The sequence below is a fragment of the Amia ocellicauda genome, chromosome 6 (genome assembly GCF_036373705.1).
Source record: "Amia ocellicauda isolate fAmiCal2 chromosome 6, fAmiCal2.hap1, whole genome shotgun sequence".
Lineage (NCBI taxonomy): Eukaryota > Metazoa > Chordata > Actinopteri > Amiiformes > Amiidae > Amia > Amia ocellicauda.
The window spans coordinates 40,119,408-40,141,053 of NC_089855.1; positions in this window are offsets into that span (position 1 = coordinate 40,119,408).

Sequence of the window (21,646 nt, forward strand, 5' to 3'; positions counted from 1 at the left end):
CAAAGCTACGGAGTACTTTTGCCAAAGGTTATGAACAAACATTTTCTGACGAATATTTTACAGTTACCGAGCAGTTGGCTAGAGACCCCCCCGTGTACCGGTTAAAAGACTATAAAGGGGAGGATATAGAAGGAATGTTTTACGAAGCTGAGTTACAAAAAATTATTTTGTGTAAAGACAGTGTATACAGAGTTGAAAATATATTAGCTGAAAAAACCCAGAACCGGAAAAAATATGTGTTGGTGAAATGGCGAGGATGGCCTGAAAAGTTCAATAGTTGGGTCCCAGAACAACAGGTTTGCGATATTCAATCCTTATAACAACATGACCGCAGGTGTGGTGGGGGCATTACTTTCGATACTCAAGATGGAATCAGGAGGCTTCTACGTGACTCTACCCAGTAACGCCACTCTCGATATATATCCTAAAAATCAAATATCCAGTTACACGGTACAATTTGGAAAATCTATAGATCTAAGGGGGTCGTGGGAAGTGGGGTTGGTGGAAATACAGTATCCTTACACTTGGTCTGTTTTACAAGATAAGGATGCCACCTTCGCCATTTTTGATGATGTTAAAAAGAGTCAATGGACATTCATGATACAAGGAGGTTATTATGACAACGTGGATAAAATATTAGATGAGATGAATAAACAGTTCTCAGAAGGCAACCACAACCTCAAGCTATATTACAACCCTATTAAAAACAGTGTACAAGGTGTCAAAACCGGGTGTTAGCATTCAAACCAGCGGCCAACTGGGCCGTATATTAGGGTTCTATTCTGACACATGGAGCATGTTCTCAGAAGTGGTGGCCCCCTTCCCGGCCGACATCAGGAGCGGCTTTTACATTCTTTATGTGTATACGGATATCATAACCCACCAGAGGGTCGGGGATAGTTATGTCCCCGTTTTGAGAAATGTACTTATTAAAGGTAAAAGCAATGACATGGTCACAATTACTTATGACAAGCCGCACTACTTACCAGTCTCAAAGACCCACTTTGACAACATCATGATCGAAGTAAAATCGGATCAGAATATCAACGTACCCTTCCACTTCGGTAAAGTTATTGTCAAACTACATTTTCGACCCCTGAAACAGTGTGTACATTATTAAAATGGATACCTCGAGGGGTTAGCAGGGAACGGCTTGCCTGGTTTTGTAGGAGCCCCCACAATGTATGGAGCCGGTCTAGGAGGGCTCTTTCATGGTCTCTTTAGAATGGCCGTACCCCTGCTTAAGAGAGGCTTTGCTATAGCCAGACCCCACTTGAAATCAGCTGCTAAAAACATTGTTAGTGACGTGTTCACCAATGTTATGAACCGGGCAGCTAGCCATGAGCATCAGGAGGGTTTGGGTCTCATGGTAATGGCGAGGAGTGGGGCTAAAAGAAGAAACAGCAGGTGTCCACCAGGGCGACGAAGATCCATGGCTAACAGAAAACGAAGAAGGCGCGTTTCCTGGTTAGGAACTGTTGATTGGGGCATGTTCAGACAGGCCATCGCATGTAGGAAAGCATTCCAGCCTACAGGTCGGCGACTATCGGGTACCTTATTAGTGCTAGTGACGCTCTTCAACAAATCAAACGTGTGAACCTTTGATCAGTTGTCCTTTAAAAACAAATTCACCCTGTTCATTCCAAGCCGCTACCCACGGTTTCTGAACCATTTTTTGCAGGATATATTCCGCATGTCTTTTGCTTCTGGCAGGCATGTTTCTCAAAACATCAGTTACAACATCTCCCTCTGAACTCTCAACAGGGTCGGTCACCGCAACATCCTTATCAACCGTAGCCCCCGCATCAGCCCCAGAACCATTTTCTTGAGAGGCCATGGTTAAAGTTAAAGTGTTTTGATCTTTTTCACCCTGTCTAACCAGACGGAGGTAGCGCTGTAACGTGTTGCTATACAACTGGGCTTTGGAATACTGATTTAAATCGGCCCTGGAAAATATAGCTTTCATTTCAGAGTCCAGGTTGTTTTCAGCCGTTTGTCTAATGGGCTCTGGCCCAACAACATTTTTTCTCAGTTTCTCAAGCTGCTCCTGAGGGATCAAAAACATTTTCTGAGCATATTCCATTATTAACCCACTCTGGAAGCTAGAAGACTGGTTAGGAAAGGCACGGCTCAACAGTGGGCCAATAAAACCCCCGGTTTGATTAATCTTCTTTCTTTTTCTTTTAATAGAATACTTCTTATTAGCGATGATCTTGATAACAGCTTTTTGTTTTTTGAGTTTAGAATGTTGAGAAGGGGTTAGGGGTATATTACCACGTAAGATGTTTAAAGCTATTTCACACAGGGTCTCGATCAAATTTGAGGGGGCCGCTGCCAGCACAGCTTTCCTATGGCGCGGGCTCCCCTCAAATAACATTTGCAAAAGCGGCAGATTTCTTTTAATCCAAATAGACATACTTATTTATTTCCTTTTCTTTAGCACATACACTGCCGGCCAATTGGGCGGGCACAAACCTGTTCTGAGGCGAAAGTCTTCTGGGGTTGGGCTTTTAAGTCTGCAATCAAGTACCCGTAGGGTTTTTTGGTGGCATCCTCAAATGCCTCCAAAAAGAACTTGGTCTGGTTAGGGTACATTTGACGAGCCAAGACCTGTAGTTTATCTCTGGGTTTTTAAAAAATAATTATATAATTGGCGTTTAAATTAATAGTACGGCTTTTTTTACCTTGAAAAAATAAATTTTGAACTAAATAAATAATACTTAAATTCCTATGATGAGTGTACTTTGTGAAAGCTTTTTCCACTTCACTGTTGTCACCGGCCTGCTCCATCAGGTCATCAAGGATCACTAGATTAGTTTGACCGGGCGGGAACAAGTCATCGTCACACAACGAGGTGGGGAGACTTTGCACAAATTTCAGATTTTTTTTTTTCGAAGCCAAATCATCGTAGAGCGGTTGCCAGCAAGAGTAACACCACACTATGTTGTCGAGAGCTTGGGACACGGTTGCTTTCACATCTTCTATGATGTTCTTTATAAGATAGCTCTTACCCGAATTGGAGGGACCAGCTATAATACAGGAGAAAGGGTGTTGAAGTCTGTTATCAAAACCGCCGCTAATATCCATAAGGCAGAGTGTTATAATCAGTCTTCAACACTCTTTTATTGTACACCACCCTGAACCATTTGTTTAGTGATCTATTTTCCAACGTGTACCCCTTTTTATTGCGATAGATCTGATTTCCGGCAGTAATAATCTCACGAGGAGGCGCGTCTTTCTTAGTTACAAAACTTTGTACCAGGGTCGTCAGAGACATTGTTGTTACAATGGTTCAGAGTGAACCCCTTAACTTTCATACATGTCTTACCTGCCGCCGTTCTGTATGCGTAAGTCTTAGGACCCCCTGAAACAAACTCCACTATGTGGTCCTGAGGATCTAGTTCGCTCGTTAACTCCCCAAGGTAGTCCCCGAAGGGAGGGACCCAATCCCCTGGTCTGGTGACAAAGATTACATAGTCAGTATCATGATAGAGTGTGCGTTCCTGCAGCTGATCCATTAAGTTGTACAGTTCAAGCCGGGCGTAAGCCGTGGTAAAAACCACTATGAAAACATTAACGTTACCCTGTTTGGTGGGGAAATCTTTAGGGGCCCTCCACTGGACCTGTGCCACGCGGTCATTTAAGAATTGAAAGTGTGATAATGTAATCAGCAAAAAGAGTATCAGATTTTTCAGAAAAATGCCAAACCTCATACCAAACCAAAGTAATGACCGAGTTCGAGAAATGATGGTTGGATGACCCACCGGGTACATTTTGGTCTTGTTGACAAAAGGGTACAGACTGGTGAAATCATAGTAATCTACTCTCTCCCCCTCCTTTACCTCATAATGTAAACAGATGGCGTTGGTACGACCCCCAAATAACGCATCCCGGGGCTCTAGACGTTCAGGAAAGTCCAAGGTTTCCATAAACCGTTGTACCCCCGCATCCTGCTGCTTCAGGGCCGTCCACTCGTGTTCCCAAATCACCAGTACGTTCAAACCATAGGTGTTTTTTAAAGTTTCAATTCACTCCTGGAAATCATAGTACATATCACCACAGAGTTTTTGTGTTACTGGGTTAAAGGTGTTTGGGTCAAAGCACTGCGGACAGCCATGGTAAATACAGCCAGCAAACTCATAAGCGGTACGCATCCCGGACACGTTGCTAAAACCGTCTAAGTAGTAAGGCTCCATTTTGACTTCCCCTTGATTTAAAGCATGTCTGATGAAGATGTTATCCCTGACACTCAGGTATTCCAGCCACTGTATGGAGACAGTCGAAAAGTTATTTTGTCTAGCACGATAGTTGTCAGAAGTGGTGACTGCTATAGTGTTTTTCTGCAAGAAATTGGCCCGATCCATTTTCATGCAGAGAGACGTTATGGTCACACTTTGAAAAGGGTCAAGACCTGAGGTGTTGATAACCTCAGCGCGGAAACGCACACAGGCTTCTTTAAGGATCACCACATCATTTTTACAATAAGCGGCCATCTCTTCTCTGAAATCAAAAACACCTCCCTTAACCATATTGTACTATTTAAAGAATTCCGCCCTCTCATGAGACATCATAGTATCAACCCCGTAATAAGAGGCGGGCGGGTAGGACCCTCGATAATTTTGAGTGTCCTTAGTATTAAAAAAATGGCAGAACCAACCTTTCTTCTGAGCCTCAAAACCCAGAGCTTTAGGCAAAGCGCTCAATTTCATGGGGAGGAAATTTAACGAGTCTATGTAACGTTGGTTGAAAGCTTCGTCGGTGAAACACATGATCTTGCTACCCTGAGCTATTATTTTTGAGGTCACCCCATTTTCCACCAGATACTTCATCAAAATGTAAGAATCATAACCCTTAGCATTGTGCGCAATAAATGTGTAATTGAGGTATTTTATATAAATCCCTGACATAACTCTCAACACTGGCTGACTACTCACGATCCAACATATCAATACAGTGTATATAATTAGCAACGTGGACCCCGTTTTCTTGCCGACATTCAAAATCAAAAAAGACGGTTGTGCAGCGGCTCCTTTTTAACTGGCTGAATAAAGCACTGGTGCTCGGACCCCGGGGTTAAATCAGCATTACAGATCCTGCATCTCGGCTCCAGACATTTATGTGGTTTAACCTCATGAAAACGGTACTGGAGGCAACACTGCGGGCAATAGTTAGTTTGATTACAATAACTCAGTTTTTTAACCCCCTCAACAGCTGCCCTCTGTACCTTATGCTCGGAAAAACAGAACGCCGAGAGACAAATCCTTAAGCAATCTTTACATCGGATGGTGGGTGCCAAACCCTTACGACATTGCGGATTGAAACAGACGTTACAGTAACCGTCACAGCGGTGCTTAAGCTTATCATTGAAGGCCTTATAACACCAAGGACAAACGTACGAACAACCCAAAAAAGCCGTCAAACTCTTTATTCCAAAGTAATGACTATCACTTAGGAAGAGAAACAGAGTCTGTGTATGGGTTTCAGGATGTGTCTGAAAAGCTTGGGGTTCAGGCATGTCGGGGGTGAGTAGTTTTATTAAACTGTATGCAAAACAAAGCTTATTGTCCCCACTGGAACTCACCACTAATTGCCTGAGCTTGGTCCTAATTATGTCGTTCTTCGAGCATTTTGACAGTCTTCTAAGCACCCCACCCTCAGGGTTACGAACCACATTCATTACCAGAGACAGACTTTCATCAGCTAAGATGGCCGCGTTACTTTACAACAACACTTCGATTTTAGCCAGAAATTCATCAACATCTAAATTATCTCCACTCAGCATTACAGATAGGTTGCTAAACAAATCATCCCCTCTGAGTTCTAACTGTACAACATCTCGAGGTCTGACCCTTTCAGCAACCTGTTCAAGCATGTTTTGCAAGGCCTCGTGTATGTTGACAAATATTTTTGCATAATTGTCACAATTTAAAAGTTCTGCAAAATTAAAACGCTGAATCATTTCAAAATTGTTATAGGCAGGTCTATCTATAATCACGGGATCACTGGAACTCTTGGACACATCATCATTTTCAACAAAACCGTCACCCCCTACATTCTCACAGAGCATGTCCTCCAAAGCCTTATCAGTCTCAGAACCCTCCACATCCCGAACACCACCACTGCCGCCATCTACAAAACCCCCCTTTTGAGGAGTCTCATTTAAAGCCTGTAAAAACCCTTCAAAGATATCCAACCTGTTAATGTCAAGATCCTCCTGTATAGAGATGGCGGCTTCTGCCGACATCCTGTGTTCTAATTGACTCAAATCATTTATAACAGGGGCAGAATTTGGTCGGGGTAGCTCCTCCAAAGCCTCCACCATTTCAAACAAATCAGGGTGAACTAGGGGGAGAACCTCTATAGGCGCTACCGGTGGGAGGTGGTTATTTAGATCACTGACCATCTGTAACAGGTCGGGGTTCAACGGTAAGTCTGTTAATTCACGTTGGCTTGGAGGGTTTAATTCTATCGGGGGTAGTTGGTGGTTATTTAAATAATTTACAATTTGTAATAGTTCCAGGTTCATTGGAACATCAGAGGAGTTCACAACAGGGCCGGGGATGTTCTCTTGGGAAGGTCTTTTTGGGGCCCTAGCTTGTTCATAATCCTTTAGTTCGTGAGTTTTTTTACCAAGTCCAGACATTTTTTAATTTATTTTTTATTTTTCCAACAGCCCACAATAGTAAGGCGTTTTGTGGCTATTAAAACATTAAATATGGTACAAGGCGTTAGTAAGGGTATTAATAAGTGTGTTTTGGCTCTCTATCACCAGGTTTTGCCCCACTAACACAAGTCTTTGATTTTGTAACAAAGTATGTAGCAACTCATGCCGACCTTCAGGAAGTAGCTCCGGGGGCTGGTGGCCTGGCTCGGCTTCAAAGGATGGTCGCTCCGGTAAATCTCGGTCGACGGAGGCAGGGAGCGAGCGTATACTCACGGCCGGAGACCAAGCAGGCCTTTGCGGTGATACCCTGACCAAGCGCGGGGTACTGTTCCGCGTTTCTGTAGCCAAGAAACGGGTCGGGGTGAACGATGTTGAAACCAGACCGGCGTTGGGGGGTGTGTTGTGTTGATGGGTGGCTGTATTCTTTAAATAAGTTGTTTCTTAAATGTTTCTTTAAAAACTGTAATATTATTAATAAAACACATTTATACACACACACACACCCACAGCAACATTTCATTTTTAAACGAACCTTCCAAGTGTAAACGCTTCCTGATCCCGGGACTTCCTGTTTCACAAGCGTTTTCATGATCTGTTTAAATATTAAATACAATGAACACAATCAATCCTTTTCCAACAACCACTTTAAAACAGAAGTATAATATAAACAGAAGCGGTAGATATGCCAAACAACTTACTAAACCCTTTCGGTCGGCTTAACTTCCTAACCAGACGGTACGGCAATCGGCCATTTCTAAACACGTTTCCCAGAAACAAGCCCAGACATGTCCGGCCTTCTACAGGTCTTTCCCAGAACCCCCCGCCCTACAGGAAACAGGCTCACATCCCTTAAATATTAACCCTCAACCCTCAGCGGGCAAACAAATCCCTTTTAAAAACATGAAAGTTTGAAAGATCTTACTTACCTCCACAGAATAATCATTTCTTATGTTTTTCGGCTGGTTTAGCTTTTTGCACCGCTGTGAAGGTAAGAGATATGTTTAACCTTTAGCCACACCGCTTTATAAAAAGCTTTAACCTCTTATTTACAGTCTGCAGATATACACTCACCTAAAGGATTATTAGGAACACCTGTTCAATTTCTCATTAATGCAATTATCTAACCAACCAATCACATGGCAGTTGCTTCAATGCATGTAGGGGTGTGGTCCTGGTCAAGACAATCTCCTGAACTCCAAACTGAATGTCTGAATGGGAAAAAAAGGTGATTTAAGCAATTTTGAGCGTGGCATGGTTGTTGGTGCCAGACAGGCCGGTCTGAGTATTTCACAATCTGCTCAGTTACTGGGATTTTCACGCACAACCATTTCTAGGGTTTACAAAGAATGGTGTGAAAAGGGAAAAACATCCAGTATGCGGCAGTCCTGTGGGCGAAAATGCCTTGTTGATGCTAGAGGTCAGAGGAGAATGGGCCGACTGATTCAAGCTGATAGAAGAGCAACTTTGACTGAAATAACCACTCATTACAAGGTATGCAGCAAAGCATTTTTGAAGCCACAACACGTACAACCTTGAGGCGGATGGGCTACAACAGCAGAAGACCCCACCGGGTACCACTCATCTCCACTACAAATAGGAAAAAGAGGCTACAATTTGCACAAGCTCACCAAAATTGGACAGTTGAAGACTGGAAAAATGTTGCCTGGTCTGATGAGTCTCGATTTCTGTTGAGACATTCAGATGGTAGAGTCAGAATTTGGCGTAAACAGAATGAGAACATGGATCCATCATGCCTTGTTACCACTGTGCAGGCTGGTGGTGGTGGTGTAATGGTGTGGGGGATGTTTTCTTGGCACACTTTAGGCCCCTTAGTGCCAATTGGGCATCGTTTAAATGCCACGGCCTACCTGAGCATTGTTTCTGACCATGTCCATCCCTTTATGACCACCATGTACCCATCCTCTGATGGCTATTTCCAGCAGGATAATGCACCATGTCACAAAGGTCGAATCATTTCAAATTGGTTTCTTGAACATGACAATGAGTTCACTGTACTAAACTGGCCCCCACAGTCACCAGATCTCAACCCAATACAGCATCTTTGGGATGTGGTGGAACGGGAGCTTCGTGCCCTGGATGTGCATCCCACAAATCTCCATCAACTGCAAGATGCTATCCTATCAATATGGGTTAACATTTCTAAAGAATGCTTTCAGCACCTTGTTGAATCAATGCCACGTAGAATTAAGACAGTTCTGAAGGCGAAAGGGGGTCAAACACAGTATTAGTATGGTGTTCCTAATAATCCTTTAGGTGAGTGTATACTCACAGCTATCAGATACCGGGGCTGACGCCCTTTCAGATTCTTGAAAGGTTACGGTTCTCGAAGGTAAAACGAAACAAGCCCTCAATGTGGAAGGCCTTTCGTTGTCTCGAACCACGTTTCTTAATACTGTTAGAAAGGATCATTTTTTTTTAATTAACAAAACTGAACTCAAGCATCTTACAGAAACGTGATACAAACAACCGGGGGTTTAGTTCTTACTCGGTCGGCAGACAGCCCGTCTAGGGGCAACCACTTCTCTCGGTCGATCCTCTGAGACATTAACCATGGGCCTTTCGATAGTTTCTATGTAATTAAAGAGACCGGCATTAATATATATTAAAACGTTTTCAAAACTCTAATGATCCACTCACCCACACACACACACCCCCATACATAAGAACCCATGAGCGCAAACACAAAAAGCTTACCGGCGTTGTTCCAGATGATCTCCTCGGCGTTGGGAATTAACTCCTGTTGACTGGCTGAAAAATAATTTACAGAGCTTAAAACAGATGCTATAGCCTTATTTACAATACATGTACACAACACGCTCTGAGTCAATGAAATTAATCTGAAGACTTACCTAAAAACTCGTTTAAATCGAAGTCGCTGATGTTGTTTCCGGCCATTGTTGATCTTTAGTCTTAAATCAAAAGGTCAGTATGAGTCTGTCGAGCTGAAGACCTGACCTTCATACTTATACAGCTGTCCATATGCCGGAGCTGTTTGTAAGGCATTGTTCTGGTCTGGACTTTGTGCCGCCCCTGTTACAATGGCACTGCATCAAATTTCAAATAGAAACCAAGATGGAGCCGATCTCTCTGCTCTCAACTCTAAACTTTTATTAGAACCTTTTTGGCTCTCAAAAAAACATTTTTAAATCATCTAGACCTATAGTCAACAACCAATAAGAATATTTCACGCCTTTATAAGAGCTAAAAAACAACCCGAACCAAGAACATAACTATAAAGATCTAAAATAACCATCGCTCTAATAGTTTTTACAGTGTTTTTTTTTTTTTTTTTTTTTAAATAGCTATGCTTTGTTTGGTATTAAACAAGTCACAAACTACTCAGAACAGCGTTCATCACCGCAAAAGAGATATTTGGGTTTATTTTACAAAGCTTATAAATTATATAGGTTAAAAGTATTCTGAATGTTTTGATATCACACGTCATACCTACTGTTGTCTGAGTCAACCTTGAGTGATGTGATCTATTTAGCATTGAGTGATGTGATCTATTTAGCCTTGAGTGTTGTGAGCTATTTAGCATTGAGTGTTGTGAGCTATTTAGCATTGAGTGATCAGTTGTTTTTATTTTTTAAACGATGCCTTATCATTAGGTATTGAGACAGCTAAAATACATTAAAAGCACATCATTATCTTAAGTCTGACTCTTACGAGCTTTAAGACCCTAGAATGTATTTAAGTAAAACGAATGAACACATTATGTGAGAGAGCTAATATAAAATAAAATATAACCACAGCTTCTTTTTTTTTTTTTTTTTACAAAAACAATTAACCTATACAGACACACACACACACACACACACACGCTTTTTTAATTTTATTTTTAATTAAATTTGTCTTATTATTAAACAAACTGAACATCCTCAGATGTTTCCAGAGATTGGTGGGGAGAGACAGAGACAGAGACAGTGTGGATAAGATAAACACCCTATTCAAAACTGGCATTGTTAAGACCTGGGCCCATTACAGACAACAGAACTTGTTGATCTTATAAAATGATTGGGCGAGAGAGACAGACAAAGACAGAGACAGAGACAGTGTGGATATGATAAACACCCTATTCAAAACTGGCATTGATAAGACCTGGGCCCCATTACAGACAACAGAACTTGTTGATCTTATAACGGTTTAGATTTCCTAAACCATTACATGTATATATTAAAAAAAAAAAAGCCCCCCAACCACTACAGGAGGATCTGACCCATTGACACTCTACAGTTGACCAACAAGAACAACAAGAAAAACAGGGTTATGGGTGGCCTTGTTGTTCAGGGTTTTATGGGTGTACACTTTCTGACGGATATGATGTAGGAATAATTAAGGAAATAACTCTACCTAAAATCACGCCCCCCAATTATGACGTAGGAATATTAATAAGGTTAGGTCATACGTCATAACAAAATAGGCCGCGCCCATAGGACCCTAATATCTACTTACGTTTGCCCACTGACAAACAAATGATCAGTCTATAATTTTAATGGTAGGTGTATTTTAACAGTGAGAGACAGAATAACAACAACAAAATCCAGAAAAACACATTTCAAAAAAGTTATAAATTGATTTGCATGTTAATGAGGGAAATAAGTATTTGACCCCTTCGACTTAGTACTTGGTGGCAAAACCCTTCTTGGCAATCACAGAGGTCAGACATTTCTTGTAGTTGGCCACCAGGTTTGCACACATCTCAGGAGGGATTTTGTCCCACTCCTCTTTGCAGATCCTCTCCAAGTCATTAAGGTTTCGAGGCTGACGTTTGGCAACTCGAACCTTCAGCTCCCTCCACAGATTTTCTATGGGATTAAGGTCTGGAGACTGGCTAGGCCACTCCAGGACCTTAATGTGCTTCTTCTTGAGCCACTCCTTTGTTGCCTTGGCTGTGTGTTTTGTGTCATTGTCATGCTGGAATACCCATCCACGACCCATTTTCAATGCCCTGGCTGAGGGAAGGAGGTTCTCACCCAAGATTTGACGGTACATGGCCCCGTCCATCATCCATTTGATGCGGTGCAGTTGTCCTGTCCCCTTAGCAGAAAAACACCACCAAAGCATAATGTTTCCGCCTCCATGTTTGACGGTGGGATGGTGTTCTTGGGGTCATTCCTCCTCCTCCAAACACGGCAAGTTGAGTTGATGCCAAAGAGCTCGATTTTGGTCTCATCTGACCACAACACTGACCACCCAGTTCTCCTCTGAATCATTCAGATGTTGGCAAACTTCAGACGGGCCTGTACATGTGCTTTCTTGAGCAGGGGGACCTTGCGGGCGCTGCAGGATTTCAGTCCTTCACGGCATAGTGTGTTACCAATTGTTTTCTTGGTGACTATGGTCCCAGCTGCCTTGAGATCATTAACAAGATCCTCCCGTGTAGTTCTGGGCTGATTCCTCACTGTTCTCATGATCATTGAAACTCCACGAGGTGAGATCTTGCATGGAGCCCCAGATCGAGGGAGACTGACAGTTATTTTGTGTTTCTTCCATTTGCGAATAATCGCACCAACTGTTGCCACCTTCTCACCAAGCTGCTTGGCGATGGTCTTGTAGCCCATTCCAGTCTTGTGTAGGTCTACAGTCTTGTCCCTGACATCCTTCGACAGCTCTTTGCTCTTGGCCATGGTGGAGAGTTTGGAATCTGATTGATTGATAGCTTCTGTGGACAGGTGTCTTTTATACAGGTAACGAGCTGAGATTAGGAGCACTCCCTTTAAGAGAGTGCTCCTAATCTCAGCTCGTTACCTGTATAAAAGACACCTAGGAGCCAGAAATCTTGCTGATTGATAGGGGATCAAATACTTATTTCCCTCATTAACATGCAAATCAATTTATAACTTTTTTGAAATGCGTTTTTCTGGATTTTGTTGTTGTTATTCTGTCTCTCACTGTTAAAATACACCTACCATTAAAATTATAGACTGATCATTTATTTGTCAGTGGGCAAACGTACAAAATCAGCAGGGGATCAAATACTTTTTTCCCTCACTGTATCACACCTGCACACTAATGCAGTGCTACACTACTGCACTGTCCGAGCCAAAGACTACCTGCTTTCAGGTAAGGTTTGATTACATTATTGGGGTGAATATATTTTATATGCCATGATATTTCAATAAACTTACAAATAGAGGGGCATGACAAATATGTTGACTAGCGATAATTCAATAATGCAATGTGACAATTATTGCAATTGGAGAAAGTTCTGAACTTAAAACACCTAAACAAGAGGCTAAGCTTGAGATAGATGTTCAAGCAGTGAACATTGAGGAGGGCCAGAGAGACATTCAGGCCACAGAGGAAGACACGCAAGCCAGAGGCAAAGCTTAAGTCTCCAGACAGACTACATGTCATCATTTTATAGATTTATGTTGAAAAGGTTTTATTTGGAGGGGGAACATATGGAATACATTATTCAGTATTCCAGTTTTTTTGTTGTTCAATGAAACAACCCAATGTAAAGAGTCAAGTAATTTAATTAAAGTTCAACTCCTAACTACATTGTTGATTTTTGATTTCTGTTAGAAGGGTCTGCTTATAATAAGGTAAAAAGTTAGTTTCTGTCTGCATATGACGTGGTAAATATAGCCTATCCAAATAACCCAATCATTTTAATTTGTTTCCCGTTAATTCTCATATTCCCTTCACGTAAAGTTTCCACCTTTCAATATTCCCAAATATTGTGTAACCTTATGAACAACAATTGAAATGTAAGTATATAGCAGGTTTTGTTATGGCTCAAGGCAGTTCAAAATCCCTGACTACATGATCATGCAATAAAGGAAAAATATATTTTATATAATATCTATATATTTATATTGGTTATTAACTCCCTAACAATACATGTGTATTTAATAATTGAACCTATTTGGAGAACATGGGGCAGGAAGTATTCAAGACTAATAATTTAAGTAAAAATACACTCACCTAAAGGATTATTAGGAACACCATACTAATACTGTGTTTGACCCCCTTTCGCCTTCAGAACTGCCTTAATTCTACGTGGCATTGATTCAACAAGGTGCTGAAAGCATTCTTTAGAAATGTTGGCCCATATTGATAGGATAGCATCTTGCAGTTGATGGAGATTTGTGGGATGCACATCCAGGGCATGAAGCTCCCGTTCCACCACATCCCAAAGATGCTCTATTGGGTTGAGATCTGGTGACTGTGGGGGCCAGTTTAGTACAGTGAACTCATTGTCATGTTCAAGAAACCAATTTGAAATGATTCGACCTTTGTGACATGGTGCATTATCCTGCTGGAAGTAGCCATCAGAGGATGGGTACATGGTGGTCATAAAGGGATGGACATGGTCAGAAACAATGCTCAGGTAAGCCGTGGCATTTAAACGATGCCCAATTGGCACTAAGGGGCCTAAAGTGTGCCAAGAAAACATCCCCCACACCATTACACCACCACCACCAGCCTACACAGTGGTAACAAGGCATGATGGATCCATGTTCTCATTCTGTTTACGCCAAATTCTGACTCTACCATCTGAATGTCTCAACAGAAATCGAGACTCATCAGACCAGGCAACATTTTTCCAGTCTTCAACTGTCCAATTTTGGTGAGCTTGTGCAAATTGTAGCCTCTTTTTCCTATTTGTAGTGGAGATGAGTGGTACCCGGTGGGGTCTTCTGCTGTTGTAGCCCATCCGCCTCAAGGTTGTACGTGTTGTGGCTTCACAAATGCTTTGCTGCATACCTCGGTTGTAACGAGTGGTTATTTCAGTCAAAGTTGATCTTCTATCAACTTGAATCAGTCGGCCCATTCTCCTCTGACCTCTAGCATCGACAAGGCATTTTCGCCCACAGGACTGCCGCATACTGGATGTTTTTCCCTTTTCACACCATTCTTTGTAAACCCTAGAAATGGTTGTGCGTGAAAATCCCAGTAACTGAGCAGATTGTGAAATATCAGACCGGCCCGTCTGGCACCAACAACCATGCCACGCTCAAAATTGCTTAAATTACCTTTCTTTCCCATTCAGACATTCAGTTTGGAGTTCAGGAGATTGTCTTGACCAGGACCACACCCCTAAATGCATTGAAGCAACTGCCATGTGATTGGTTGATTAGATAATTGCATTAATGAGAAATTGAACAGGTGTTCCTAATAATCCTTTAGGTGAGTGTATATCCATTGGACTTAACTATTACTTTAAAATCAAGCTGCTTTATTTATGTCAAATTATAAGGCAGGTCTTGATGGCAACTTTTTATTTGAATTTGCCTCTTGCCTAGAGAGTATGAGCAGTATCCATTTGTAGTTTTATTAAACAATGAGGTATTATTTAAACCTCACTACCGCCGGTCTTTATAAATTGTATTTACATGCAATGTGAGCAATCTGAGGCTTGCTTTCTCTCATTTAAAAGAATGGCCCCAAAATAATTTCTGTCTCAAATGATAGTAGAAAGGGTCCCCTTTAAACCTACATGGTGCCTCCATGCCATAATTTCATATTTTTAATTGCATTTTAAGCATTCTGATGCTGGATTTCAAATTTATAAATTCATATTTAAAAGTCCCCCAAACCATTTTAGGTCCTATTGATAGTGGAAAGGCTCCCCTTTTCAAGTAAAGTATTTTCATGCTGCAAGCAATTTGCGGAACTGGGAATAGACACCCACAGTGGTTAGCTCCATTACACAATTTAGTGTCTTATATTGCAAGGGGGTTGTTTTCTAATATTTAAAAGAAAGTCCCCAAAACCATTCCTGCTCCCTTTGATAGTAGAAATGGTCCCCTTCTAAAGTACAGTAGTTTTATGATGAGGAGCAATGTGTGAAACTGGCAATAGACATTCAAACTAGTGTCCCCATTACACAAGTTTGTGTCTTAGATTAGGTTGTTAGCTTTCCAAGGGTTGCTTTCTAATATTGAAAAGAAAGTTCGGAAAAAACATTTTAGGCCCGATTGATAGTAAAAAGGCTCCCCTTCTAAAGTAAGATAATATTATCCTGACTCTTTTAAATATTAGAAAACAACCCTCTGAACGCTCACATTGCAATATAAGACACTAAATTGAAGCGTGGGGTTTACCACTGTGGGTGTCTATTCCTAGTTCCCCCAATTGCTCCCCAGAATGAAACCAATTTACATGAAAATGGGACCCTTTCTACAGTCTTGGATTCAGGGCTGGGACTCAAAAGGCCAAGGCCTAGGTCAAGGAACCAACCAGGGAGAGCGTATGCATTGACTTGATATTTTCAAATGACCAAGATAGAGTCAGAGGGACACTAGTTAGAGAACCAATGGCAAACTGTGATCACAATATGGTTAGCTTTGAGGCATTCTTTCAAAAAACAAGAATCAAGTCTAAAACAATGGTCTACAATTTTAGAAAAGCAAACCTTGAGGGTATGAGGTGGCACTTAGAAGAGTTAGACTGGAGTACACTGGATACAGATTCAGTTGAAAATGGATGGTTATATTTTAAGAATATTCTACTTGAGGCTCAGGAGAAATTTGAACCAAAACTTAGCAAAATGAGGTCCAAAAACAATTGGTCAAAATGGTTTAATAGAAGTATGCAAAAGAATATCAAGAGGAAGAAAATGTTGTATAGCGCATACAAAAGTGATAGAGACTAAACAAAATACAAATAATATGATGAACTGCAAATAGATCTTAAGAAAGGGATCAGAAAAGCAAAGAGGGAAATAAAAAGAAACATAACTTTTGGAGCTAAAACTAATGCAAAGAGCTTTTTTTCAATACTACAACAGCAAGAGGTCAATAAAGGAGGAAGTGAAACAGCTAAAGGGCAAAAATGGAAGTATCCTGGAAAATGAACAAGATGTGGCAAATGTCCTAAACAAGTATTTCACAGAGGTTTTTACAAAAGAAAAAACTGATAACATGCCACAGGTTAACAACCAGTCCAGTCAAACCCTTAGAGAGATCAGGATAAATGAGGAGGAGGTACTAAAGGGACTAGCAGAATTTAAAAACAACAATTCACCTGGGCCAGATGGGATCTTTCCAACAGTACTTAAAGAAATGAGGGAAATTATTTATAGGCTCAAATATTCCAAATGACACTTAGAAGAGGGGATGTGCCAACTGACTGGAAGACAGCAAATGTCATACCAATCCAGAAGAAAGGGGACAAAACTGAGCCAGGAAATTACAGACCAATCAGTCTCACCTGCATTACTTGTAACATGTTGGAAAAATAGAGAATAGAGAAAATAGAGGAGTATCTTAATGAAAACCATATTCTTTTTGATAGTCAACATGGGTATGGACCAGGCAGATAATGTCTTACAAATCTATTGGAGTTCTTTGAACATGCAACTACAGCTGTAGATCACGTGAAAGCATATGATATGATATACTTAGATTTTCAACAAGCTTTTGATAAGGTTCCACACCAAAGACTGATCCTCAAATTGGAAGCAAATTGTAGGCATTCAGAGTAATGTAAGTAGATTGATTATGAACTGGTTGATGTATAGGAAACAGAGGGTGTCAATTAGGAGTTGCTTCTAACAGGAGTGAGGTTGTTAGTGAAGTTCCACAGGGATCAGTACTAGGGCTTATGCTGTTTCTAATCTATATTAATGATTTGGACTCTGGGATAGTTAGCAAACTTGTCAAATTTGCAGATGATACAAGAATAGGTGGATCTGCAGATACAATCTCGGCACCATAGGCTATTCAAAGGGACTTGGATAATATTCAGGGCCGACACCTGGCAGATGAAATTCAATGTGGACAAGTGCAAGGTAATACATGCAGGTAACAAAAATGTCCACTATAATTACACTTTGGGAGGAATAGAACTAGAAGAAGTATCGCATGAGAAAGACCTAGGAGTCCATGTGGACTCCTCACTTTCTTCATCCAAACAATGTGGGAAAGCAATAAAAAAGGCAAACAGAATGTTAGGGTATATTTGTCAGAAGTGTAGAATTTAAAACAAGGGAAGTAATGTTAAGACTGTACAGTGAACTAGTTAGACCTCATCTGGAATACTGTGTACAGTTCTGGGCTCCAAACATCAAGAAAGTTATCACTGCTCTAAAGGCAGTTTAGAGGAGAGCAACCAGACTTATTCCAGGTCTGAAGGGAATGTCCTACTCAGAGAGACTGAGGGAACTGAATCTTTTCACCCTGGAAAAGAGGAGACTACGTGGGGACTTGATTCAAGTCTTCAAAATTATGAAGGGCATCAGCCACATCAAACCAGAGGAGCTTTTCCAGATCAGCAGGGACACATGGACCCGGGGACACAAATGGAAATTGGGCTTCAAGGCATTCAAAATGGAAAACAGGAGACACTTCTTCACACAGAGTTGTCACAATCTGCAACAAACTCCCCAGTGATGTGGTTGTAGCTGACAATTTGGGAACATTTAAAAATATACTGGATAGGATCCTTGGATCACTTAGTTATTAATGGACACCAAACAAGCATGATGAGTCGATTGGCCTCCTCCCATTTGTAAGCTTTCTTATGTTCATCAATTTAAATTGTGCAAGGACACCAAACTAGAGTACTAGAGTCTTTTAATTTCCTGCTCTCGCATCCTCTCTCAGGAGCAAGTGAAGGAGAGCCCCTCTAAGGCAGACCAGGCCCAGCTTGCTGCCTCCACTCTCGAAAGCAAGGAGCCCCAGCACCTCCCAGCCAAGAAGACTGATAAGAGGAAGAAATATAACCGTGAGTTCCTGCTGGGCTTCCGGGTCTTTGCTGCCAGCATGCAGAGACCAGAGGGGCCACACATTACCGATTTGGTGCTGGATAAGGTATGCAGCCCCCTGCTTGTCTAGAGGACCCTCAAGTTTTATTTTCTTATTTTTATATATAAAACCTTTTGTTAGAGTTGGTTCTCTGCATTGTTCTGATGGATGTGTTTAATGTTGATATTGGATTGTCTCATTTGTACTTCAATAATATGTTGCATGTTTTGTCAACTGCTTTCCAATTGTGATTGTTATTTAGAATGCTGTATGTGTGTTACCTGTTACTAGAAGTTACTTGTGATTGAAAATGTCAACTGAGTGTTATTTAATGTCTGAATACGTGATATAGTGCAAAGTTTTTCAGCTGAAGCCATTCTGTATGTGGGGAAAGAGCTCATCTGCTCAACAAGCGTCTGGCTTCTGGCAGGGCGAGCTGCGCCAAGGGCTGCAGCAGTGACTCTGGCTCCAAGCCCGCTGAGCAGGGTAGGTAGTTCCAATATTTGGCCCTCAACAGCTTTGCATCTCTGTTAACACGGGTTGTCAGGTCTTGGTGTTTCTAAATTGTGGCACATTGATGCATCAGTACAGTGCTTAAATATGCCAATCTCTGCCAGCTGGAGCAGGATAGCAGCAAAGTGTAAGTTTATGCACGTTTCCAGGCTCAGTGCTTGAGTCCCAGTCCCCTGTCATATGTTCCATTTATGAGTTTATTTGTTTTGGTAACTGAAACCGTTGAGTTTGTGAGAGCCAAGAGCAAAGAGACAGGTATGTGCTGGCCGACTGGAGACAGTATAGAAGTCAGAAGAAAATAATAGTGATAATGGGTTGGAAAGCTTCCTTCAGTGCATCATTTTATATTTTAGTTTTAATCCATCTCTACACACTTCAAGGTGTCTAATCAATCCAAAACAGAAGCAAACTAAGACTGCTCTTAACAGTGTGTATGTGGTGGCATACATATACAGATGTGTTCAGATTTGTTGGTACCCTTACAGCTCATTGAAATATTGCTTCATTCCTCCTGAAAAGTAATGAAATTAAAAGCTATTGCATCATGTATACTTGCATGCCTTTGGTATATCACAGAAAGAAGCTGTGAAAAGAGATTAAATATTGCTCATTCCACAAAGATATTCTAAAATGGCCTGGACACATTTGTTGGTACGCCTTAGAAAACATAATAAATTGGATTATAGTGATATTCCAAACTAATTTGTTTCTTTAATTAGTATCACACATCTCCAATCTTGTAATCAGTCATCATTCAGCCTACTTAAATGGAGGAAAGTAGTCACTTTGCCATTTGGTATCATTGTGTGCACTACACTGAACATGGACCAATGAAAGCAAAGGAGAAAGTTGTCTGAGGAGTTCAGAAAGAAAATCACAAGACAAGCACTGTAAAGGCTACAAGACCATCTCCAAGCGCTTGATGTTCCTGTGACAACAGCTGCAAATATTATTAAGGCATTCAAGGTCACAGCAATGGACTACCATCCCATCCTGGGTGTATTCCTGCTTTGCACCTATGCCTGCCGGTATTGGCTCCAGCTTCTCTGCAACCCTCACCAGGATAAGCGGTTTCGAAGATGGATGGATGGATGGAAGTTCAAGGTCTATGGAACTGTAGCCAACCTCCCTGGGCACAGCCGCAACAGGACAATCGACCCCAGATTGAACAGAAGGATAGTGTGAATGGCAGAAAAAGAACCAAGGATAACTGCCAAAGAGATACAAGCTGTACTCCAAGGTGAAGGTACGTCAGTTTCTGATCACACCATCCGTAACTTTTTGAGTGAAAGTGGCCTCCGTGGAAGAAGACCCAGGAGGACTCCACTTTTGAAAGAAAAACAAAAAAAACAGACTGTAATTTGCTAAAATGCATATTCACAAGCCATAATCCTTCTGGGAGAATGTACTTTGGACAGATGAGTCAAAACTGGAGCTTTTTGGCAAGTCACATCAGCTCTATGCTCGCAGACAAAAAAATGAAGCTTTCAAAGAAAAGAACACCATACCTACAGTGAAACATGGAGGAGGCTTGGTTATGTTTTGGGGCTGCTTTGCTGCACCTGGCACAGGGTGCCTAGAATCTGTGTAAGCACAATGAAATCTCAAGATTATCAAGGCATTCTGGAGCGAAACGTACTGCACAGTGTCAGAAAGCTCTGTCTCAGTTGCAGGTCATGGGTACTCCAACAGGATAATGACCCAAAACACAGCTAAAAGCACCCAAGAATGGATAAGAACAAAACATTGGACTGTTCTGAAGTGGCCTTCTATGAGTCCTGATCTGAATCCTATCGAACATCTATGGAAAGAGCTGAAACTTGCAGTCTGGAGAAGGCACCCAACAAACCTGAGATCAGCCATAACATTATGATATATTAGGCAGCAAGTGAACATTTTGTCCTCAAAGTTGATGTGTTAGAAGCAGTAAAAATGGGCAAGCATAAGGATCTGAGCGACTTTGACAAGGGCCAAATTGTGATGGCTAGATGACTGGGTCAGAGCATCTCCAAAACTGCAGCTCTTGTGAGGTGTTCCTGGTCTGCAGTGGTCAGTACCTATCAAAAGTGGTCCAAGGAAGGAAAAGTGGTGAACCGGCGACAGGGTCATGGGTGGCCAAGGCTCCCTGATGCATGTAGGGAGCGACGGCTGGCCCGTGTGGTCCGTTCCAACAGATGAGCTACTGTAGCTCAAATTGCTGAGAAAGTTAAGGCTGGTTCTGATAGAAAGGTGTCAGAACACACAGTGCATCGCAATTTGTTGCATATGGGGCTGCGTAGCCGCAGACCAGTCAGGGTGCCCATGCTGACCCCTGTCCACTGCCAGAAACACCTCCAATGGGCACGTGAGCATCAGAACTGGACCTCGGAGCAATGGAAGAAGGTGGCCTGGTCTGATGAATCACGAGTTCAAGGTGTTGACTTGGCCTCCAAATTCCCCAGATCTCAAACCAATCGAACATCTGTGGGATATGCTGAACAAACAAGTCCGATCCATGGAGGCCCCACCTCGCAACTTACAGGACCTGCTGCTAACGTCTTGGTGCCAGATACCACAGCACACCTTCAGAGGTCTAGTGGAGTCCATGCCTCAACAGGTCAGGGCTGTTTTGGGACCTACACAATATTAGGCAGGTGGTCATAATGTTATGGCTGATTGGTGTATATAAATTGAAGTATTAGTACATGCATATTATTATTTATTTATTAGCAGACGCCTTTATCCAGGGCGACATATATATACAAAATAT